Genomic DNA, 26,500 nt, shown 5'->3' on the forward strand with positions numbered 1-26,500 from the left:
GATGGACATTAGATCTTAAAAGCCTCAAAAAGATTTAAAATAATAATAAAAACCAACTTCCACTCCTGTCACCAGCAGAGGCTTGTCAAGAAAAGACACCCAGCAGCTGAAATTAAAACCTCTAATCCTAAGTGGCAACTCCAAACCTGATCCTTGATTTACTTCCACAGAGAGCTCTGCTTATGGAGAGACATGAGATACAGGTCTTCTGTTAGACTGAACATGAATCATACTCTGCATCCAAAACAGAGTTACAAATTTAGAATCAAAATATGTACTGTTACTGTAACTAATTTAGTTGTTAACTACGGTACCAACAGGTCATTACAGTTCAGTTTGAACGGGGAAGAAAAAGTGACGGTGCATGTATAGAAAGGAGGTGGGGGAACATGATGGAGCAAGCGCTGCTTAATTACTTAAACACTACACAGAAATTGTTGTTAGTGCATATGCGAATATTTCTGTGTGTTTCACAAAGTCCTGTAAGCTAATTATCCCGCCTGATGAGAATTCTGAAAGCAATGTGCGAATGTTTGTTTGACAAAGAACTGACACAATGGTGGAAAAGCCAGAGCTGTGACCTTGCAGCAGAGAGGGGTTTTTAACAAGCTGCCTCACTGCCCTGTGTGGTGCAGTGGCAATAATCTGCACACACACTGTGCATCACAGGTAAATCCAAGGCTGAGGACGTCCTTCTGAGGAAACCTTATGTGAGAAAAAGATTGGTTACATGGCAAAGTAGAGTTTTTGCATAGAAAATTCTGGGTATTTTTGTTGTTTTTTGTAATGCAGTGCAGCAAACGCTCAGTGAACTCTTATATTTATAAAACATGGCCTTCTCAAGCAGTCTGCAACCAAGGACGCAAGACCACCAGGCCAGCTCTGACAGCTACATCCACAATTGAGCATGATAGGGCTAATCGCTATGCAGCTTTCTCACTGAGGAAAAACCTACGTGGGGGGAGTTTTGTCAGGCATAATAAACGCTCCCTGCATTGTCACACCACTGTTGAGGAGGAAGGTTAAACTTAGAGCTGTCTGTAAAGCTGTCCCTCTGCAGCAGCAGTGCTCTGACTGGGGATCAGCATAGTGTGGCTTCTGTGGGCCACACAGCAACGAGTGGGAGGAGGCAGCAATGGGGCTCAGCCGGGCGCTAAAGACTTTGACACTAACATAATCACTGATAATTGATTCTGCTGGTGAGGAAGGTTTAACATTAAAGGATAAAAAACAGCAACGGCGGTGGCAGCACGGCGCTCTGGCTTAATATGAGCTGATGGGACTGACGCCACCTGTCACACACCATCTAATCACACGAAGACAAGATTCTCTAGACGAACACATATCATCAAATCACTACCGGCCTTGGACACGCTCAGCACCCTCAAAGCAGCTTTGATCAGCAGTGGGTCGAGAAAATCGAGGGGGCACAGAGGCTAAGGGCGGCGGAGGAAGAGGAGGAGGATGAGGACAGACAGACAAATAAGACAAACGTCCTTCACTATTGCAGGACAACAGCCCTGAGATATCACATGACACGACAGAATAAAAGCACAGTGTTTCAAAGAGATATATAGAAGAAAAAAAAAAAACTGCGCACTAAACCGAATGCAGTTATTACAAGCAGTGTGAAACATTTGTTCCATACTCGCGGTAATGGCAATTGAGCTGCAGTCAGCTGACATTGCAGTTATAATTCGGCTAATGTTATTCTCATTAGCTTATAATAAAGTGACTACTATTATACTATAATAATCTTCCAACTGCCTTTTATTGTAAACTGCCAGCCTGTGGGAAACACTAATAAATCTGAGGCAATAAACCCATTTTACCTGTGATCTGAGCAGACTGTTTTTTAAGATGGCTAACCACAGAACACTATTTCTAGTCAGCCTCACAGATTTGTTGTTAAAGTATAATGGAGACACATGAGCTAAGTCTAGTAGCAGTGACTGGGGTGTGCCTATTTGCTGAGTGAACTGATGAAGACGGAGGGCTCCCTGTAGCCTTACAGTCAGAACACTGATAAATTGGCCAGCATCCACCCTTTCCCCAACTGCAAGAAGGATATGTGTGCATGAGAATAAGTATGAACACCTGCTAGACTGGAACTGACAACATAAAGTGGCAATGCAACTGATTTCATGAACAACACAGGAGCACAAAGGAAAAGGAAGACCTCCATTATGTCACTAGCAGACGTGTCACCACGAAGGAGACAGTCGGACTATCGGTCCTCCAACCTAGCAATGGCAGACTCACCTTCTTAAATTAAAGGGTGCTTAATACAAAGCATGTCCCAGACAGACAAACACAATTTTCCACCTTGGGCTGCAGACATAAACACACATCACTTCATGTCGAAAATGACTGTTTGGAGATCAAAGGTTTAAAATATGCGAGGGTCAGATATCTTGCAGGGAAATAAAGGAGGAAAGATTGAGGCTGAGAGGGGAAAAGGTAGCATCGGCAAATAAGAGATGGAAAGGGGACCAGAGAAAGCCCCAGGCTGATGGCAGCGGGGAGAGAAGAGGCAGACTGGATGATGAGCTAGTGAGAAAATGTAAATGAGAATCTGTCATGCAAAAAAAGGAAAAGAGGGGAAGAAAACGTGAGAGATTACTATAGGAACTGTTCGAGGAGAAACTGAAGAGCAGAACAAAGCTCAAAAGAGGAAAAAAGGGGGTGGGCAGTGCACAGGAGGAAACAGCAATCCAAGAGACATGACAAGCATGCACTACACAGCCTTTTGCTGTTAAAATGGGCCACATAGTTTCTAATATGTCCTTCAACATGTGGTGAAATCAGTTTTAGTCACCACAGAAAGAAAATGCAAAAAACACAAAAGATAAGAAAGGTAGCAACAAATAGTGAGAGGTAAAATAAGAAGACAGAGATGGTCCCTGAAGATGTGACTCATGGCATCCCTTTGTCACAAGTCAAGACCACAGGGAGGAAGAGTAGGAGGAGTGTAGGCAGTAAAAAGGCAGCTCTTTTTCTCAGTCTTTCACTCCCTGGCTATCCTCCACCAGCAGCTGGAGGCTAAACTTAAGCTCCAGCAGCCACGAGGGAGAGAGGAACGGCCTTGGGAATAGGTCATCCACAACCACAGACCAAAACAAAACTCAAGCATCTGCATCATTAGCAAAGGAGCCCAGAGTCCCCTGGTGTCTACCCACTGCACAACAGATCCCTCAGAAATGTGGCCACAACAATCCCCATGCACACAATCATCCGCTGCACAATCGCCATACAGCGATGTCAGCCTCCTCTTCATGAATATTCATCTGCCTCATTAACACTCAAGTGGGGAAACACAGCATATTGCAAGAGACTCCCGTTACTTGGAGAGAATGAAAGTTAAAGGCGGAGAGGAAAGGGGAAGAAGAGATGGGACACATGGTGACTGCAAAGGAAGGAAAGGGGAAGAAAAAGAGTAAGAGGCAAAGGCTTTGTTTCTTTGCCTTCAAACTTTTTTGAATCTCAGGAGAAGAGGGGAGGAAAAATGTCCTATATTGTTCCGGGAGCTGATACCCTCCAGTCGCTTTTCCTTATGAAGCCAGATAGGGAAGTATGAAAGCAGCGTCAGCAGCAGGGACATCGCAGCGGGAGCACAGGCTAAGAATTACAGACCATTTTACCCTGTAAATCCTACTGCAATAAAGGCTTTAAAACAGCTGCAATTTCACCACTAATGTCTGGCTGCTCGCAGTAACTGCTAAACTGTGGGGGATATGTGTGAATACACCTCAACGCAAGCTGCAGCTGAGCAGACACTCATGTGACTCCCCCTCCCTCTGTTCAGTAACAAAACACACTTACAGACGTAAGAAGCCAGTCTATATCGTACACAAAGTCTGTCAGTCCACTCGGCCACACGCTTTCTCTCAGAGCCACTTGCCAATAGAAAGACACACAAGCGCGCACGCACACACGCGTGCACAGACACACGAAGAGAAAGGATTATTTTCTCTTCATGTTGTAATGCTAGTGAATCTCTTAACAGGAACTGCCAACAGGGGAAATCTTCCATCCTGCAGCTGTGTCCTCAGAGAGACTCTGGAAACTGTAGAAATTTCCTTGACTCTTTTCTCGTCGTGGCTTTGGTTGCAAAAACAGCTTGGCCATTCGGGTATGAGGAGATGAGGCAGAGTCAGGTGCTTTTCTATAACGTTGCCCCACCAGAGTCGCTCTAGTCCTTTAAAAAGGGCAGCGGGAGAAAAAAAAACAAAACTTGTGGTACCAAAATTGGACCAGGTCTGTGGAAATCAATACTGCTGCTTACATGAGGGGCCTCCACTAAGGCTATTTCATATTTCACCATATATACACAGTTTCTGAGGAGAAAGAAAAAAAAAAACACAACCCCTCAATTTCAGAACAGTATGAACTATCGATTTCACAGTCACGATTCTTACTCTTTCTCTGCCCATTTCTGTCCTCTCTCTTTTCCATTCCCCACCTTTGATGTGGAACTCCTTCCCCCCACCCCCCAAACTTCTGTTAAATGAAAACTGTTTATTATTAGGCTTCTCGCGACGGAGAGGTCGTTACCGTCACATTTTTACATCTTTCACATTTCTCCTAAAAGAAATGTTTTTTCCATTGACATCACGAATCGATCGATCTGTAAGGTGAAACAGAAAAGCTATTTCTTGACAAAAGTGAATACCACTGCCCTTACCTTGTACACTTTTGAGATATTAAAAGGTGGGCCTCACAGAGTAACTTCCAATGGCACACCGTAACAATGCACTGCCTATTATAATGACTATATCGTGACTTGAGATGCATCACGACATCTATTTATTCACTGCTGAGGCCTGTACTGTGTACTATGGGCTTAGTGAGGTAACTTGAGATTTAACCCTGGGTTTATTTAGTGCTACAGAGGTGGTTCACTCTTATCCTGGAACACCAACATGATAACTTAGATACATTTTTTAAAACGTCCCTGAACTGTTTTATTTGAACCAGTCTTCTCTTAATTTCTTTTAATATTTCACCTACAAGTGATATGAATTTTAAATGCCAAACACTGTTGGAGCTTTAAAAAAGTTGGATCTGATGTTCAGAGTATTTGGATGGGTCGCTGTTTTCCCACAATCTAATGCCAGTGTATCAGCAAAACTGAATCTGACTTTTGGGCAATGGCGCTTTTAACCAACTGTGTTGTCATTCATTTATATTCATACAGCTTTCCTGGGTCATGTGTTTTGCTGAGCAGTCTGGCAGAGACCGGGGACCTGGCCAGTTCAAATCACAGGTCCAAAGTCAGCATGCATGCATGATTTAAATACATCTATATGGCAGATGGACAGAAGACAGAAGCAGTAATGCAGGAGAAGCAAAGGGATTAGAGTGAGGAATGACTTGGCTTGTCTTTAAGATTACTTTTCCTCTTAAAACATTCACTTCATCTGTGTCACTTCTGCTCTCTACTTGTTATTGGAAAATAGCTTCATGCAAGAGAGGTGGAAAACCATTCGATGCCGGCTCTGTCTGCATCAGTCACACACTGACACGCACATACACAAAGAAATACATTTCATCCTCCGTATCCGAAACAGCCAAAGCACTGGCAGGCATTTGCGACCCCAATCCATATTTCAATTTCCCTCCTCTCATGCAAACTAATTCAATACTTGTTGCCTTCCCTCACAAGCGATCAGCAATATGAGAAATGAGCTTCTTCGCATGTTGCATCTAAAAAAGGTCCAATCTGAGACATTTTTGAATGCCTATATCAATTATGTCTTAGTAGTGCCGTGCATATGCAAATTGTCCTTAGGAGTAGCATTGCAGGATAGAAAATCTAAACTACAACCAAAAGGAAATTTTTTTTAATCAAATGGCGTGCCATTTGAAACTCGTACATTACACCACTGCCTGTGTTTATATCAACAACTTCATGTTTTCAAAACATTTAAATAAACATTAAGCTAACAGCATCGAATGAGTCAACCGAATGAGTAATTTGAATATGATGTTCATATATGGATTTCATTACCTTAGTTTTTCCTTTAAAAGAAATCACTTCAGCTTTTCACGAAGCCAGAACAAGAAGTATCAAAGCTGTATGCTGTGATGTGATCAGCCAATACTTTTTGAAATCGATCCAGCGACACAGCTCAGAAGACTGGACAGTATGGGCCTGGTTTTAGAGGAATTTGTGAATGTTCTTTTAATCAGGCTCATTAGTGGGATAAAATCTTCAATTCTGACATATTAAAGATTTTCAGTAACACCCAATTTCCTTACCGACTAGTATTGATGTACTGACCGGTGTAGCATTTTACACTGTTACACTCCAAACAAATTCACACATCTTGACATCTCCCACTGCTGCACACACCAAGAAAGGAATTCTCAGAAGAGCAAATAAAAATACAAATCTGAAAACATAGGATACAGTCTGAGCCTGATGGAGAAATGGTGCAGTGCTGAAACATTTGTTTGTTAAGGTCCACCACATTCTGCAGTAATTCACTTTTTACTTGACATTATATAGTGGATAGTATATCATTGATCCATTTTTCAATGCGCTCTGCATTTGACCCTGAAAATACACAAGCATGTGCGCACACACCGACGTACTCATTTGGTGTTGAAATGAGCAAAGATGAGTAACAACATCGTCTCAAACTCAGGAACACGGGTGCACTCTTTGCCCATGTAAAGAGAGAGGCAAGCAGGTAATAGCGACAAATTTAGGGGCTTAAACAGCGACAGCTTTACGATGCCTGAGCGGCCTCTATGACTCCATTCCTGTCAGATTCTATTAGCCTGGCCTCCACCGTGTGCTTCGATTGGCTCTTGGCCTATTCCCAGCAGTTACAGAAGCACCACCCATAAATAAACCAAATGGCTGCATCTTGTAGTATATGAAGGGGCGGGGGGCTCTTTGCAGCTGGGCGCTTGTGTGTAAAGAACATCTAACAGAGTGGTTGAATAGTTTAATATACAGCAGCGAGCTGAATGGACACAGTCAACTAGAGGGAGAGCGCGACACATCACTGTAAGAGTTTAAATTTGAGGAATACGAGAAGCCAGAAAGGCACTTTTAAATCAAGACAAGTGGTCTCAGTCCACACACACACACAGCTAGATACAAAAGGAAAAAGTGTGCCTATCTGCCAGCTGCCAGGTGGAAGTCTATGGAAAGGCCACCTGTCTAATAACCACTTTTGATGCATACAGCTCAGCAATATGAAACACAGCATCTGGCCTGTCCCCTCCAAACTGATCTTGTTAACAGCCTGATCCGTGTTCCTCTTACATAGAATTTATTTGGGCAGTTCACTCAGATTTAAAAAAAAATTAAAAAAAATAAAAAAAATAAAAAAAATAAAAAACCCACACACACACACAAACAAGAAACACAAAAACATAAGTTTGTGTTTATAAATTCAACCACTGCAGGTTTTAGGTTTTTTTTGTTTGTTTTTTTAAATGGCTTTTGAAGAACTGTGGAAAAATAATAAATTTCCTAGTACAGATTTAAAAAATAAATAAATAAATAAAAAATAAAAACAACTGCTGGCCTAAAAGTGAAGAAAGACTGACGCTGGCACAACAAAGTCACAATTACCTATATGTTTAAATTAACAGTCATTATATCCTATTATATCATGCATACTAGTGGAAAAAATATAAAAAGAACATTTACAATAGTAATAACATAATGATCTCAACCAAATGCTAGCTTCATTGCATGCATATATTCACTGAGCATTCACAGCTAACTATAAGAAAAGGTATAATTAAAACAATTTTTATAACCCAAAACCATGTGACTAAGGAACCTATTTGGTTTTCTTTTGTTGTTTTGGGGTTTTTTTTTGTTTAGACTCAAAAACATTACTAATTATTTGTAATTAAAATAAAAGTATATTTATGCTACCGATTCATACAGTAAAGCTCTAGCATCACATTTGAGTGAACTGTATGATTACTGTAATAAAGTGCTTTAATCAGTCAATGTAACTGGAAAACAGAGTGCTTGTCTTCAAAGAAATAAATCATAGGATTATTGTGTTTATTGCAACTTGGGAAATATCTGTTATACCTTCAAAACTCTGAAAAGCTGCTCCTCTGTGCCTGTCTGTGGCAAAGTGGCCTTCAGCATTAACAGGCTATTACTTGTGAAATGTAACCAATCAAATTGGAAAGGACATTGCTCAAGACCACAGAGTGGTGGCTAAAGACAGACTGAGGCCGCTGCACCACAGTGAAAGCAAAACTTTTTTTGTTTGTTTTTTTTTGTTTGGTTTGTTTTTGTTTTTTTTTTTAAATGGGACACATGAAATAAAAAAAATGTTTTACTTTATTTATTTTAATCAAAATGGTTTTATTTTAATTGAAATTGGTTTAAAAAGTTACAACAAAAAAATATTTATGACTAAAGGGCCATTAAACTAGCAAAGAAATTGGACTGGACACCTGGTTGATTTCATTTATACATCTACTGCTTTCCTTATATGTCATATTGAAATATCTACCAAAACTACACTGTTAGTTTCATTAGTCCTGTTCTTAAACAGTAGATTAGTTCACCTGCATTCAGAATATGAACCGAAAGTTTACCAGTTTGTATCCACTTCCTTTTCTGACAGACACAACAATGTCCGGAGAGTGAACAAAACACTTCCATACCAACACAATAAAAACAATGATGTGACATCACATCTTTTACAGTCACAGCTAGACAACTGTGACTTAAGTGCCAACAGCTGTTACACAAAACTGACTGGATGTTGAAATTCAGATCCTGAATCTGCATAGTTCGACCGTATTGTAAGCTTGAGGAACGAAGTCAGTATTTTATTTTGTGCAATGAGCTGCAGTTTAATAAAAAATTCAATTTCCCTGCACACCAAAACAAGTCACGAACTTGTACATCAAGAATCTGTCTTTACCAACAGATATGTGAAGAATGTGTGGATGTGTCACGGTTTAAGAAGATAAAATGAGAAAAATGCTAAGCCAGTCAAAGAGTTATCTTTTGGGATTCAAATTTGTTCACCATGGAATCTTCTGAATCAATCCAAACTCCCATTCAGAGCATTTCTGAACTCCCACATGCCCTTTGCTCATGCATACAATCGCAGCACAGCTGAGCAGAAAACTCTGTGGGACAAACCAGCTGAATTTTTAGCAAGCACTTAGCAGATCTTTTACTAGAAAATTCAGCTTTGCAAAAAAGTGTTCCACCAACTTTTGTCACATCACTAATAGAAAATACGAAATGAGACATGTTTACCTGCCCTTTCAGATGGCCACCTAATTATTTTAAGGATGCACTGTTAGATCTGGTCATTTATTCCAGCATGATGTGTAAAAAACAGCTTTTGGTGTCCTTATAGCCACAATAGTGAGTTTTGGGTTTTAAAACATGAATCCAGCAAGGAGAAGGGCCTTTACAAGGCAACAGGATGAGAAACCCTTAAGCCTCTTAATAGAAACAAATGATCAGGGTCCACAACCACACATTTTGGTCTAGATCTCAAAGGTGAATTGACATTTAGCACCAATTTAAGTCCAGTGTCACTTAGCACAGTAACTGTCTTGTTTTGTTCCATTGGGAACATGGTGCAACAAGAATTTTACTTCTTCTTTTGGCTGCTCCCTTTATGAGTTGTCATAGTAGATCATCTGCATCCATCTCACCCAATCCCTAGTATTCTACTCTGTCACCAACCCTCTGCATGTCCTCCTTCACTTCATCCATAAATGATCTCTGTGGTCTTCCTGGCAACTCCATCTTGAACATCCTTTTTCAAATACATCCCCGATCTCTCTTCTGCACATGTTCAAACCATCTTAGCATTGCCTCTCTGACTTTGTCTCCAAAGAGCTCAACCTGAGCTGTCCCTCTGAAGTAATTATTTCGAGTCCTGTCCATCCTGGGTACTCCCAGTGAAAATCTGAGTTTCATCAACTCTGCCACCCTTTCTTTCACTTTTGCTGACGTCCTTCTGTCACAAATCACCTCAGGCACCCATTTAAACTCTTCCACCTTCACCGATATACCTGTGTCCTTCTCATTCATACACATTCTGTCGTGCTTCTACTGACTTTCATTCCTCTTCTCTTCAGTGCATACCTCCACCTCGCCAGGTTCGCTACCACATGCACACTACTCTCACAACAGACTTCTTACTCCCAGATTCTACAGGAGAATCTTAATATAAAACATACATAAATATAATACACCATAATGCACTACACCCACATTATCAGAGCCCAAGGAGCTAAACTTGGCACACTAGTAAATCTTGAGCTCTGTCCACACTGGAAGCAATTTGCATCACTTTGAAGCCGACTGCTCGTCCCTGACAGACATTCCAGGCTCTAGTTGCCTAGGTAACCAACTAATGTATTTACCACCAGGTCATATGCCAGTCAAAGGTATCCTCTGCTCTTTTTGATAATGCTGTCCGTCGCTCGCCTAGAACTCCAGAAAAGTTGAAACCAGGTTATTTTGCCTGTAGTCACTAAAGTTGCAAAATTTCCTTCCCTTTCTATGGTCTCTAGTCATCACAACGCTTCCAGTATGGACACAGCTTTGGACCCCTGAAGGCTCTTACCTTTATCAGATATCACAAGGTTGCCTAGCAACCACCAAGCAACGGACTTAAATGTCCTGTTTTTAGCAGGTATGCACCTATGAAACGCTATGAAAGCATTTGATCATGTTTATTTCACAGCGATAATATCTATTAACTCATATTTCAATTATGTACGAGATATTATGATGCCAAACACTGAGCAATGGGCTAAAATTACCTGTTTCTTGCCTTTCTGCAGCCCAAACAATACCGTAGCACTGGCATGTACTAGCGTCAGCACAAATCCATCTGGTAGTTCCTATTAGTACTTGGTTTCAATGGAGCTGCACAAGTTAATAATTATGAAAGAAGCAGGCTACTAAATTAAATAACAAAATTCACAAAAAAAGAAAAGAATCCCCGCCTTCCTCCAATGGCAATGGACTTGGCCAATTAGCAGTAGATATTTGTTCAGTCATCCAACTCTAATGACTGCAACAGTTATTGCTATTACTGATTAATCTGATCATTATTTTTTAATTAAACTTGGTCTATATGTATCAGCTAAACTAAAAAAAAAAAAAAAACATTAAATTGAACAAAGCAAAAGATAAAGTCTTCTCTCATTTTAATAAAAGCCAAATTCCCCCTAGGGGTTTCTATAAGGTCTACTGAAATCTTAAAGACGTTTTCTGATTTTTTTATTTATTGTTTCATAAACCAACAAACTACTAGTTTTTGTAGCTCCAGTACCAAATGTTTGCCATTCCATATTTCATTTAAATAGTTGTGGGTTAGATCCTTGAATTTGGATATCACAAAAAAAGTTATTCATAGAACTTTGAGTTCATTACTTTATCTAAAAGTCACCAGTTTTTTCCCCAGCCACCGTGCAGAGGTACTACAGCCTGCATTGCAGTAGCCTTTCTGCTTGACTCTCTCTTTTCAGATGCTTTCTGGCAGACTGAAACCTGCAGCTGTCCTGCACTGCGCATTGGGAAGCAACAGAGGGGAGAAGCCGTGGTCACTATTTGGCAGGATACTGAGGCATGATGAAGCATAACATGTTTTTTTTCTAACATGGGTCTCATTATTTTGCATATCCATGTGGAAACGTTCAGACTGATAACTCTTGCCGTGACAACCCAGACGTGACAGTCATGGCATAAAATTGCACAAAACAATCCGCGGAAAAGTGAATCAGAAACGGAAACAGTATAAATAAGTCCCGAGCCGCTACCTACCTGCTAACAATAGCCAGCTAGCGGCTAATATTGAAGCTCTGTAAAAGTGCTTCCAGCGTTAAATTACGGCCAAACTTTAAACGCACTTTACCATAAAGGAATCAATAAAATTCGTAAATAACAGGCATATGAAGAGCTCATTTTACATCTTTAAAACTCACCTTTGTTTCGCACTTGAACGAAAGAGATGAAGGATTTTTGACAAGAGCTGTCACTGCACTTCCGGGTTAGACTGTGACGTGTCCGAACGCCCAATAAGCGACTGGCCATGCTGGGATTGTTTTGGTTTTGACTCTGGGTGTTACGGGAATATACAAATTTCCTATTTAATTACGAGCAGCTGTCTGTCATCAAAATCAGTAGACTAGCACATTTACTATCACTCGTAGACAAACTACATTTTCTTTATTTTGTTTGGTTTAGCTGTAGGAATTTCTTTTCGTTTTTTAAGATAAGAATTAAAAGAAAGCAAAGGGCACATAATAAGAATAAGCCTCAGATAAGAAATTCACTGAGTTATGGTAAAAGGTTTGTAGTCTGAGTTGCTCTAAATTCAAAGTATTTCAAACAAGGAGCTTTTCCCTTGACCTCAAAATAATTTAGTGGCCCTTAATTATAACCAGAATAAGAAAAGAAGAGAGGATATTTTAAAATAATTGTTAATTGAGAAACCAGAGATTGCTGAATCAAACCATCAAGGATTGTAATCCTTTATCTCCAGATTATTATTAAACCATCAGGCAGAAACCATGAGTGCATTTTGAGACAACAAGCTCTTTTGTCCTCACACGTTATATCATTGCTATAGCTAATATTTTCTGTGTAGTATATATAAATACTTATAGTCACATTAGATTAAGTTTCTATGGATGTCATATATTTTATATGCACTGATGTGTGAGATTCATTATATTATTAGTTGTAAAATCAAAAAATAATAAAAAAAAAATTTAAAATTGGTTGATTGGTTGATCACCTCCAGTACTTAACTACCGGATGACAGCCCTCTCTCTACTACCCTCCACCATCCAACAAAGAGCATGTGTTTTTGAGTCGTTGTTTCATAGAGTGTCTTTGCCCATTGATTTGCAAGTATAACCGTGTGTGTGACTTGTGTTAGTATCTTAGTTTTGTAAATAGCTGTAAATAGATTTGTAAAGTAGCAATTGTGTATTTTGTTCACCTTGTATATATTCTTCACTGCAGCAGTAGGTGTGAGAAGCCATTTTTGTTTAGGTTTTCTCCTGTTTTTCATTCAGGAAGTTGGGTAAGTGAATTGTCTTTTGGTTGGTTTTTCATTTGTGTAGGAAAGCACAGGGACCGTTATTTTTTGGCACTGCTCACTGCTGAAGAAAATAAATGGCTGCTTAGCACTTGATATTGTGCTGTTTGGTATTGCTGTTTGTGTTCTTGCTTGGGTGGTGTGTGAGTGGGCCAATTTCTTGTTGCGTTCAATACTCGCCTAGACTAAGAACGTAACATTTTACAATTCTTCAACCACGAAGGACTGCAGAAAGACATCCATGTACGGTGCAGACAGGCAGGACAAATAGTACGTTTAATCTGATCCAGTTAATCTTGTGAAATAGGTAAATAGTGGTGGATGTTTTTGTTGGTGTGTATACGGGTGGGGGATCGTCTCTGCTTGCCTTTCTGTAAAAGTCACCACACTCCACTGCTCAACTTGGCTTGAGGCTTCACATGGGTGGCTGTGTTGATCTCTTATACACAAACTCTGTGAATAATACTGTATGTACAGTAATAATACTGCAATACGACTATTTATTTTTGGGGATATAGTTATATTGTTTGAGTTATTTGATATTATATTTGCACTATCCTACTGTATATTACTGTATACTAGTATTCTTATTGTATAGCGTATTCCTCTGTCTCTCTTGCTGCATTGAGCATGTGTATGACAGAAGAATTTCCCTCGGGATAAATAAAGTTAAAGTTAAAGTTATCATATGCGTTTATATGTGACGTTGTATGTGGTCTATGTGTGTGTCTGTTTATGAAGTTTACTTATGAGGATTAAGACTCATGAAACTTGGCAGATCCTGCGGTTGAAATTAGTTGTAAACCATATATAAAATGCTATATTTATAACTGAAGGGTTGTGCATCAATGCTGTACCCATACATGGAATAAAAATCCTTTTTTTTTATTGCAACATGCTGTATCCTTTTTACCTTTGAGACTAGGTGCTCAGTGACACGTCAAGCACACACACAGATGTACTTTAGTTTGTCGGCAGTGATTGCCTTACTCTCATCCCTGAAGTTCAGTCAATGTAAGCACAATATTGTTGTGCCTACATTGACTGAATTGGGGATTTGCTGTTTGTTTTTTGTTTTGTTTTTTTATTTCTGTATGTGTGTGTTTGTTTTCAGGGAAAATAGTATTAAATGCAATGTATCTGGTATTAGGGAATTTTTGGCCCCAGGAAAGTGGGTCATCACAGCAGGAAATAAATGCAAGTCAAGAAAGAATTTAAGAGATAATGTAATAAGCAATTAAAAATCTGTGCAGAATAATACAAGCTATAACTTACAGTGCACTGTCTTCATAAAATGTGAGCTTTACTAGTTTGATCACATTGTGAAAAGATGTGCTATAATGAGATTATGATCTTGATGCCAACATTTAAAGTGACTTTGAAAAAAAAAGGTGCTTGTTTATGCTGCAGATGTGAGTAGGCAGTGTTGCAGATACTAAGTCATCACTCGTGGGTAGCTGCCCATGTAGGGTATCTTGGCAATTTCACTGTGTTATAAGAATATTGTAATGTGATTTTTCTCTGTTGAATTCAAATCACATTCATCAAACTTTAACAAAGGCGCTTGGGATGTACTATGAATTTGCTGTGAAGCTCATCCAAAAGGTTGTCTGACGGGATATTTAAATTAAGGCAAAGCAATTTGAAAAAATAAACAACAAAACAACTGAAGACAATTGGCAATTGAATAAAGGAGAAAAGAGACAAGTTTTTATGATACGTGGATGTTTTCTTCCTGGGAATGTTTGATCTGAGAAACACAACGCTATGGGGATGCTATCATAAGATCTTCTCACAACAGGAGTTTGCTTTTGTTTCCACAGTTTTTAATATGGACATTGATAAAGACTTTAATATTAGAGTTTGAATTATATGTGGGGGGTTTTATATATAGATTTTAAAATAAAAAAAACCCTCCAAGGCAGTCTATTTAAAACTGCATTTATTCTCAACGTTTGTTCTTGTGAAAAACAGGTTTCAGCACCTGGGGTGTTAAATAGATTTCATGGAAGTAACCTCTCTTTTTACCAGTAGGAATGCTCCACCTGTGGCGTTTTACCAAGAAGAATCTTCTAGGAACTTCAACAAGGACAAAGTTTCATCCATTCTCTTCCGCTTATCCTTGCATAAGCTGAAATATCACTAGCTGAAAGAATATGAATGTATTTCCACTGAAGAAAAAAGTCTGCGTTCACATTTTATACTTGTTCTCCAGTGAATTAAAGTCGAGACTCATTTTTCAGCTGCTCCTTGTTTAATGTACAGTGCATTCTTATGTGATATGTTGAATTTTCCTAGTCAGTGGGACGTTGCAATACACGAAATTGTATTACTGCGTGACAATCCCAGCTTACTCCACAGGTCTGGCACCATGTTCAGCCGTGGCTCAGCTCTGGAGTTTAATGCAATTATAAATAAATAAGCATGTGGTCGGGAAGAAGACAGGGCCCTATGGGGACAAGCTGAGAGAAAATAGAGGAAGTTTAATTAAAGCTGCACACTGCACTCCTACACAAACACACACCGATACACACAGTAATATGTGCAAAATCCATATACTTATATGTGTTTGCATGTGCACTTCACTTGCCATTATCCAGCTTTACATGCTCAAGTGTGTCTACAGCTACAGCTACACAAAAGAGGAAGTTGTCCACACGCTCACTGATGTGTCTGCCACAAAGTGTGCACATATCTCCAGGTAAACCAAGACACAGGGAGGAAATTTTCAGCACAGAGAAATCCCATGTGGTATTCAGATAAGATTCTCTAAATTCCTTCATCACACTGAGGATTGGTGTGTAACCTTTCTGACAACAGACAGGGAGGCCTTTTTGTCTTGCTCAGTATTTCACCCCCAGTAACCCAGCTATCACACTCCACACATCCACTGTAAAATTATGTGGTGTGCGCCGCTACATTTTTGTAACATTATTTCCTGCAAAATGATTGAACTGCCAGTCTCCTTGTAATTACCTAAGGGGTGCAGGCAATGGCACAGCCAGTAAAAGGCTGATGAGGGAGTATTGAATTTGCACTTCAATTAGAGTGCTTATAAAGTGTGGATTACACAAGGACTCCAGGGCCAGAGCTTTCACTCAATTACCACAGTGCACTATGGGAGGAGGGACAGCAGGCAGGAGGGGTGGACAGCAAAGACATGGGGGTGAAGGAGCAAGGTGGTGGAAGAAGACCTGAGCCAATACTTTAATCAGGATAGATTCATGCAAAGGCAAGTCCAGAGAAAAGGATTAAATGTGGAGAAACAGTTGGAGGGAGGTCCATTCATGTGTAACTCAGGTCTCCGTCCCTATGCTCTAACCTTGGGTTGAACAAGGATTTCTGAAAGCACAAAGCCATCTGAGTTATTAAACTTCCCAGCACCATGCTGATTTGAAATGCCTGTGAATGTGCATTCATTTCCATTTTTTTCTGTTGTTTAAACAAGTCTCCTTCAAGTTGAAGGGGGTATACAGAGCGATCTGTTCAAAAGGAGCAATAAAAAAAAACGGAACAATGTGTCTGAGTCCCTGAGTAAATTCTCAAATGGATTATTGAGCCAACGAGTGAAAATCACCGGCCATTTAGAGTGGATTTGTCTGCAAGGCAGCGATAAACGGCAGCTCGCCTTGCTACGGCTTAGCCTCTCGATTCTGGGAAGGAGATGCTTGAAGGACACGCTTTTGGAGTAAACAGGGCAAGGGAAAATAATAAAAAAAAAAATTCAATTTGATTGCTTGGCTGAACTTATAAAGACAATGTCAGATGATGTGACTGTGAATGATTAATTGTTTTAGATTCTTAAGAGGAGCTACTGGTTCTCAATTATTTGTTGTGATTTACAAAAGAAGAATGAAGAGAGCAGGGTAGAAACACAGAAACAAAGAGGGGCTGAAGAAATCCCTTTTAGGGTAAAATAAGTTAAGTGGGCGAAAAAACACATTATGAAATATCTCGGCTAAGTATAGGTAGGTTACCTGAATATAATTTGACAGCCTTATAAGATGTAACTGGCAGTTACTGGAACACAAACCTCATGCTAATTGGATATGTGAACGAACAAATAAAGGGAAACCTAACAGCTAACTGCAGAAAAGGATTTTATATCTGCACGTACCTTTAATCTCCCAGACTCCATCCCTTTTTCTGTCTGTTTAGATCATCTCCTTCCCCTCTACCTTTCTCTCCCTCTCTCTCACTCTCTCATTTCTACTGTCAACAAAGAATGTGCAGGCTTCCCACAGGCCCTAAAGGAATCTCTCACACTGCACTCACATAATCACTTCAGACCCGGCTGTTTAGGCCGACATCTCCACTGGGACTTACCAGCCGCACACTGCAGGCCAAATCAGACCGCTGAGTTTAAAAAAAAAAAAAGCACACAAAAAAAACCAACTGCAACACTGAAACAAAGAAGTGCAAGTCAGACAGAAGAGCGCGACCAGTCTGAGAACATCAAGGACTGGTCTTTTGGTGGCTGAGTGTCATACTCTCTTCCTTCAGTAATGGGATGATTTGGTGCCCTCCTGTATGGATAGAGCAGACTTTAAGAAGCTTTCTTTGAGGACACAATAAACACCCACGCATGTGTATGAACAGAGAATGCATGCATTCATGAGACTGTTTGTGTTTGTGCAGCAGGGCAAGCACCATCCTTTGGCTGTCATCAGCCCAGTTCAGAATCCACCATGCTTTCCAAAGACTAAATGTGATCTAGCGCTTCCTCTACTTATATCAAAGAAGCTGCATTTAATGACATGTGTAATGACTCCTTCCATTGGCAAATGGGCTTTATTTGAAACCTCCAGAGCCGTCAGAAAGAAGAATTCTCTCCTCCAATTAGAGGCATTCTTTGGAAGACAGATTTGCTGTTCTTGGCGAGGATCATTTTTTCAAAGATAGAGAAAGAGGAGCAGTTGATGCTTTGTCCCCGGCTAATGACAGGCTCGAGCAGGCTGGAAATGCATTAAACTATCAAGGTGGGAAAATATTTTTAACAAAGGTAGGCAACTGCGAAAGCCTTATGGGAGCTGACAGCTTATGAAAACGAGTTAAATGCATATTGTGATTGGTCTCAAGCTCTCGCTACTGTGTTTAATGGTTGGTATCGTCATATGGTATTACCATAACTTTTTCCCCCCACTTTTTCTGTTTGTCTCAGGTCGTTTTCAAATTTTTTCAGGATCCACACTTGCTGCAGTAAAGCTTAAAAGTTAACAAAATAATTGTAAGTAGATAAATTGTTAAAAGTAGCAGGTTTTTGCTACAAGCATAGATTGACTGAGTCGACTAAATTATCCATCCACCCACTTTATTCCACTTATCCAGCTCAGGGTCACTGAGCAACTTTGCTGTGACGGTGAGAGGTATGGTACACAGGTTGCCAGTCTGTCACAGGCCCAACAGAGAGACAACAACCATTCACTCTTATTTTCACATCTACAGCCAATTTGGAAACACCAGTTAGGCCAACCCATCATGTTTCTGAACTGTAGGAGGAACCTGGAAAGGTACAAAGAAGGTGATGCAAACTCCACATAGAAAAGATCCAGCTTGGATTTAAACCAAGGCAGCAGTCCTAACCATCACACCATCGTGCCACCTCGACCAAGTTATTAATATCTTAATTAACAAATACAATACAAAAGTGTGAGACATAAGGCTCATAATGCTTGTTCTCATAACAAAGGCTGTGCTCGAAGCTCTCAAAAAGCGCATTTTGCTTCAGTTTTGTCTTGTATACGAATATTTGTGTAATAAAGTCACGTTTAGAAACTGAAAGGTTTTCAGAGGAAAATGTCTGTCATAATAAATGAGTGAGTTCAAATAGTTTAACAACCTGGCTCAAAAGCAGTAATATAATGTGGAAACTAAAACCAGTTTTAAGGAATGTGGCTTTCATTTTAAATTGCTTAATACACTCAGCTAAAGCGGTTGCAAGCCAGAGTTTAAAGGCAAGAAGTGCCATCTCCCCAAAGACAACCTCAGGCATGCCTTTGTGCACACATCATCAGTTGTAGTCAATCAGCAATTAAACCCAGGCAACACCTGAAGACTCTTACACTGCCACTGCAAGGCAGGGGTTGCAAAGGAGTGTAATAATACACATTTATTTTTAATAAGAAATATTTAAATCTAAGCAAATGCATTTCTTTGCTATGGTTTCGAAACTGTCTTTGAAGCATTATCTCAGCAATTTGATAATGTTCTTGTTTAATGCTGGGGAACTCTGAAAGGCAGATTAAAGAAGACAAATGAAAGCAGCAAGTGTGACGTTGTTAGTTCTTAGTCTCACAAGAATGAGCATAACCATGCACCAATCCAAAATATTTTGATTCCCAGCTGTTCATAACTGCTGTTCGTTTCAACAAAACTATCGTTAGTAGAAAGTAGGGTACTAATGACTGCAGCACATCTTACTGAGATGTGAACACAGTGCACGGAAATACATCTGTGGAGCAATGAACTACTTTTTTGCAGACTATAGTGGTTTTCTTCTTCTTTTGACTGCTCCCTCTAAGAGTTAGTGGATCTTCTGCCTCCATCTCAATGTATCCACAGCATCCTCCTCTGTCACATCAAGCCTCTGCATGTCCTCCATCACTACACCCACAAAATCTCTCTGTGGTCTTCCTCTTTTCCTCCTCCTGGCAGCTCCATCTTGAGCATCATTTGCCCAGTATATCCACTATCCCTCATTTGTACATGTCCAAACCATCTCAGTGTCTCCAAACCGCAACCTGGAGCTGTCCCTCTGATATACTCATTTCTAATCCTGTCCATCCTGCAAAAAACCAACTCCTCAAACCAGGTAACTTGAAAGAAAGAGAAATTAATTAATATAACAGAATACGTTTTAAAAATGTACTTAATGCACATTTAACTGCAAAATGAAACTAATGATGTGAGGACATATTTTACCAGTGTGTGGCTGAGGTCGTCACACCCAGGCTATAAAAACGTTTCCCACTGGATTCAGTAAAAGCACTTTGCCTATATTTTATATTTTGTTTATTAATGATATATGATATAATTAATTATTAATTTATTTATATTTATATAGAGATGTGGGGTGGGGTTGCAGCAAGGGACCATTACAAATTCCACATTTGTGTACAAACTTGCAATAAAACTGATTCTGATTTTGATTTGATTCACCCTTCTACTTGCCTCCTTCTTATTCACATACATCAGAATCAGAATCAGAAAGGGTTTTTATTGCCAAATATTGAGCAGGTTTACAACATTAGGAAATTGCTGCGGTACTTAGTGCAAACATACTGTCATATAACGCTTAAATAGACATAAAAATAAGAATTAAAAGTGCTAAGTAGATAGCTATATACATGAGTGCAGGTGGTGATCAGTGCCAAACATGGAATGATGCAGTGACACAGCGTAGGGTCATGTGTTAGTGGTGGGAACAGTCATACGGTTATTGTTCATGTGTCCAACAGCAGAGGGGAAGAAACTGTTCTTATGGCGAGAGGTCCTGTTGCGAATGGACCGGAGCCTTCTGCCTGAGGGGAGCAGGTCAAACAGACTGTGTCCAGGGTGAGAAGGGTCAGCTGAGATCCAAGCTGCACGCCCCAGTGTCCTGGAGGTGTACAGGTCCTGCAGAGATGGGAGTCTGCAGCCAATCACCTTCTCAGCAGAGCGCACAACACACTGCAGTCTCTGTTTGTCCCTGATAGTGGCTCCAGCGTACCACACGGTGATGGAGGAGGTGAGGATGGACTCGATGATTGCAGTGTAGAACTGCATCATCGTCCGTGTTGGCAGGTGGAATTTCTTCAGCTGCCTCAGGGAGTACATCCTCTGCTGGGCTTTCTTAATGACGGAGGTGATGGTGGGCTCCCACTTCAGGTCCTGGGTGATGGTGGTACCCAGGAAGCGGAATGAGTCCACAGAGGTGATGAGGGTGTCGGTCAGGATGATGGGGGGGAGTGGGGCTGTGTGCTTCCTGAAGTCCACAATAATCTCCACTGTCTTCTGGGCATTCAGCACCAGGTTGTTGTGGCTGCACCAGGACACCAGACGTTCAACCTCCCTCCTGTAGGCAGACTCATCCCCATCCAAGATGAGTCCAATAACGGTGGTGTCATCTGCAAACTTGATTAGCTTGACAGACTGGTGGGTGGAGGTGCAGCAGTTGGTGTACAGGGAGAAGAGCAGAGGAGAAAGAACACAGCCCTGAGGGGAGCCGGTGCTGATGGTCCGGGAGTCCGAGACATTCTTTCCCAGCATCACATGCTGCTTCCTGTCCGTCAGGAAGTCAGTGATCCACCGGCAGATGGGATCAGGCACATTCATCTGGGAAAGCTTGCCTCGGAGATGGTCTGGAAGGATGGTGTTGAAGGCAGAGTTGAAGTCCACAAACAGGATCCTGGCGTAGGTTCCTGGGGAGTCCAGGTACATGTATTCTGTCTTGCTTGTACTGACACTGGGGGACTGTGATGGTAACAGGAGAAAATTCCCATTTGGTCAGAGAAGGGTATTCTCACTCCTAAATATGGCTGATGATGCCAGCTCAGAAAGACACACCAGTCACAGCGATAGTGAGAGAGGTCTCCCTCATATTTGGTCTCATCTCATATGAATCAAGACCATATTTTGCTACATTTTAACAAACTGGGTACTTAGCAATGTTTAGCATGCAGGATTAATGCAATGTAAATAAACATAAAAATATTACTGGTGCTTATTTTAACAATCAGAAAAAACAAATAATAAAGGAGAAGTGCAAACACAAAGCTTTCAAGCAGGACACAAACTACAGTCCTCTCACTAATAATCTTGTGACTGAAGCCTCTTCAAATTCACCGCCACCTTATACAGACTTTTTCGGACTGTTTGCTCTCAGAGTCGAGTACTGCCATGACCAGAGTGGCACTAACAACAAAGAACATCTTGCATGTAGCTTTGTAATGAAAGCTCCTGATAAAATGATGTATTTTGACACCTCAGGAGAAGAACAGGATGGTCAGAGCTCGCAACAAACTGTGTGTATCTTTGAGGTAATTTGTTTGAACAGCCCCATTAGTCCCTGGTGAGCCCAATTCCCCAAATCCCATAATCCAGCATTCCTATAATTTAACCTCATAGCATCTTTTATAAGATCTTCACTTTGTCCACACCTTGAAACTCCACAACCCCACAGGGTAAAACTACTTTTCTCTTTTCATTTTAAATTCTCAAGCCCAAGCTGAGAAATGTCGAAGACATCATTAGAGGTTTTTAAAAATTGAACACTCCCTCCTGAGCCAAGGAAGACATGAAACAAGTTTTTTCACTGCCGGCATAGCAGCCAATAATTAACCTCAAATTTGTTTGTAAAATAGTTTGAATGACCCTTTTAACCCTCCTGCCATCCTTTAAAAAACTCACACCCATCACCCTAGGGACCATTCTCAGCCACGCCATAAAAAGACCATATATCCATATTTTATTCCACTTTAAATTAGCCAACCTTGTAAAACTACTTCTCCCTGAAATATTCATGTAAAGTTTTAATTATATTTTCGTTGTTTTAACCCTTCAAATCCCAGTGTTATTACATGAGCGCCCTGTGTTATAAGCCCCAAAAACCAAAAAACGAAACTAAATATTTCCACAAAAAACCAGTTGAAGTAATATGTGATTGTCATTATAAGTAGGCCTTTAGATGGACCAAAGATTGGCACCAACATACATTTTGACCTGCCATTATTTTTTTTGCATTTTTTTTGCAATTTAAAAATTAAAACTTCAAGGCCCTGAGTCTTCATTGACATCCAAGAAAAGAAGAAAAAATAAAATCATATGATGATAATTTGGGGTTGAAAAATAGCGTTTATAATGGAAGTCAATGGGCAGAAAATGGTCCCCAGGGTGATGGGTGTGGGGATTTCTGCTGCTCAGCCATTTTAGGCTGATTTAAGGAATTCACACTGGAATATTAACATTGACAGGTAAAAACTATCCTGTGGCAAGTTTGGTTATATTCCACTGAACACAGTGGAAATGGCAGCCATTTAACACATAGCAGTGGCACAAAAAGGTCCCAAGAAGGCAGGAGGGTTAAATAATGCTCATTTAACAATAGCCAGATGCAACAGCAAACATTTATTTCTACTAACAGAAAAAAAAGGAAAATTAATGAAAAATCTCTTACAAAAGGAAAGAAACAGTCATATAAGTTCAACATTTTTTAGCCAAAAACCCATAGTGCAAAGACACATCCTTGAAATCAGTATTAAAAATTGATTCTCCTACAATTACTCCAAAGAGGCCCTCTCTGTGTCTTTCAAACTGCATTCATTAGTTTCAACTAAAGTAGTTTCTGAGACAGAGAGGACACTGGGTGTCTTTCAAGGCTTTGGCACACTTGGCTTCATCTCAAACAAGCTTCACTATTACTCTGCATCTCATTCAGTAGATAAACAAGGACATGAGACAAACTGTCAAAAAGTCATGGTATGAAGAACAAACCAAGCAGAAAGCTGTCAACAGCCTTTTGATTTGTCATTTAAATTAACCCCTTCATCTTCATGTTGGTGGGGTTTCTCTAAAAAGACTTCAACTGATTATTCAGCAGCTATTTTCTGCTCACTGACCAGCAGCCAATGCACACTGGAAAAGTACAAACTGGCTTATCTGTTTTCCTGACACAGCCGGGGCATAATGACCTCATGCTACAGGTCAAAACATTTTTCTGTCCGCCATCCCCCAAATGAGGCTGCCTCTGGTCATTAGGGAGCAAGCGTTTTAAAAACACAGAAAAACAACCAGTGCTGTGGCCATTAAAGATGCCATCGACTTTTTAATTAAGTCTTATAAAGGGTCTATCAGTGCGAGGGGGATAATGAACGACGGCATAAAGCCAATCCCATCCCATTTCTATGCTTTTTGAGGCTTTAACAGATCTGTTCTCATTTCACGCTATTAGAGGAGGTCTGGGACCGTAACACTTAACAACTCAGCAGTCTCGGGTCTAATTTCTCATCATGTGCTATAATCCAATTCTGCGATTTCATGCAGCCGTTTTTGGGGGGGGGTTTTCATCTGAAGCTCAACAATCAAAGCAAAGAAAGTTTATCTAAATAGCCCTCTTTTAAAGATACCAGCAAAATACATTAAGATGTGTGTAGGACATAAAAAAGCTTTAAAGCAGCTATAATTGAAACATATGACTACAAACTGTATTTTCCATTACCTTTGAATCATGTTTCTGTGTTGTTTTTCAATTTCCTGCCAGCAATTATACAGTTTTGCAGAAAATAGTAATAGTATAAGGAAAAATAAAAGACACCACACAGTTAAATACTTAGAAGCTCAAGAGACCACATTTTTCAGGAGTTGGGGCGGTGAAATTAAGCTCAAATTGTTCATATGCCTCAGTGTCAGAGTTCTTTAACTAGCTTTGTTAACAGATGCCCAAATTAACTTATGGTCAAGGTATTAAAAAGGCTTAAAAGTAGCATTCAAAATACAGAGAGAAGTAAGATTTTTACAAAGTAAAAGCTTTCAAATTCAAATTCAAATTTTATTTGTCACACACACAACCATACACAGTGTGACATGAGGTGAAATGCCTGTAGCTGTGCAATGCAATGCCCGACCATTAAATGACAGTGGTTTTACAGTGTTTACTATTTACAGGTTATACAAAATTTACAGATTTAACTTAGAAATTTACAGTAAAAAAATGTGCAAATAGCAGAAAGAGATTATAAATTATAGGAAGTGTGCTTGAAGAAAAACCAGAGTGCGTGTGGTGATGTGATGTGTGTGAGAGTCCAGTCTTATAGTGATGTGATGTGTGTGGGAGAGTCCAGTCCTACACCTGGTTCAGGGCCCGAGTAGCCTGGGGGAAGAAGCTCCTCCTCATTCTCTCTGTTTTGGCCTTAAGGGAGCGGAAGCGCTTCCCAGACCTCAACAGTGAGAAGATTCCATTGTTGTCCATTCTTTCAAGTGCTAGATGAAATATATTACTCTTGCCGACGTCAACAGGTCTTCTATCAGTGAACAGAGTGCTGTTCAGTGGGCTTCTTAGACTTTTCTGCATAAAAATGACCTACATCAGATTTTCAATCAAGTCTTAAAAGCATAAAAAAAACAATTTAAAAAAATCAGATAAAAAAAACATGTGCAGCTATCTGCCACTTCATTAGTTACACCGGCTAGTAGCAGGTTTTTGCTCTTAGAACTGCCTTTATTTTTCATGGTATAGATTCAACAAGATGCTGGAAAAAAATCTTTAGAGATCTTGTTCCACTTTGACATGAAAATTTGTCATCTCCACATCCATGATAAGAATCTGCTGTTCCACCCGTATCCCAATGGTGCTCTATTGAATCAAGATCGGGTGACCGTGGAGGTTATTTGAGTACAAAAACTCAAGGTCATGTTCTAGAAACCAGTAAGAGATATTTAAATTTTGTTACATGGCACGTTATCCTGCTAGTAGAAGCCGTTAGAACTTGAGTACACTCTGATATTTTGTCTTTTTCTAATAATTTTCTGTAAAAACTAGAGATGGTTAGATGGGATGATCCTAGCAGATCAGCAAATACTCAGGCCACTCCTTTTGGCTCCAACAACCATGTCACATTTAAAATAACCTAAATAACCGATTTTCCCCAATCTGATGCTCACTTTCAGTGGGTCAACTCGATCTTGTCTACATGTCTAAATGCATTGAGTTGCTGCAATGTGATTGGCCAGTAAGATATTTGTAGTAGCAAGCGTGATTAAGTAATTTATTTATTGAGGGACATTATTCAACATAAAAATAAACTGAGTGTGGCTATACATACATTCATCTTTTATGATTTTCTTCTGTCATTATTAAAATGTGTTTAAAACTGGATCAGGCCACACAGCTTCAAAGTCTGCTACAGATATGCGATGTATAAAACAGTAAACACAAAACAGTAAACAACCCAGTCCCAGACAGCCTGACATGGCTAGAAGCCGGCTGCAGGTCATGAATGTACATTTTGTCTCTAAAGCTTTTAGCGTTCTGTAAACAAGTATTTTAAAATCAGTCCACTGGCATGGAGTTAGTCACTGCTGTGATCTGATAACTGTCGTACTGTGCTTTGCTTTCTTAGCCTGATAAAGTGTTCCAGCGCTAGCGGTCTGGCTGCTTTGGAGAAATCTGTAAAGACACTATTATACTCGTCACAGATAAACTTTTCTTAGTCGTCCATCCTTCCTTATTTCATGTTTTTCTCTTCTTTTTTTATTGCATTTTACCAAAGGATAAGTTATTCAAAAACTGCCTACAGTATTTTTTATATGTTTGTTTCACTGGGTTACAATTAAGATCATGACAAAAATGTATGACCTGAATTAACAACTTCATTTTCCCAGAACACCACACAGACTTTGAAAGACTTTATTTCTTTGATTCCTTCTGTAAAGGACTCATCCAGAGGGAA

General features: G+C 39.9%; 1 protein-coding gene across 1 annotated transcript in view; it reads right to left on the reverse strand.

Moving 5' to 3' along the window:
- The window catches only part of spop (speckle type BTB/POZ protein), a 101,380-nt gene extending 89,360 nt beyond the window's left edge, over positions 1–12,020 (reverse strand). The window contains exon 1 of the mRNA XM_085351819.1: positions 11,956–12,020. The gene's annotated coding sequence lies outside the window, so the exon portion shown is untranslated. The remainder of the gene's footprint in view (positions 1–11,955) is intronic.
- Positions 12,021–26,500: the final 14,480 nt, after the last annotated feature.

The sequence above is a fragment of the Diplotaxodon limnothrissa genome, linkage group LG4, assembly GCF_057381915.1.
Source record: "Diplotaxodon limnothrissa isolate DT_005_m linkage group LG4, D_limnothrissa_male_GT1.1, whole genome shotgun sequence".
Taxonomy (NCBI): Eukaryota; Metazoa; Chordata; class Actinopteri; order Cichliformes; family Cichlidae; genus Diplotaxodon; species Diplotaxodon limnothrissa.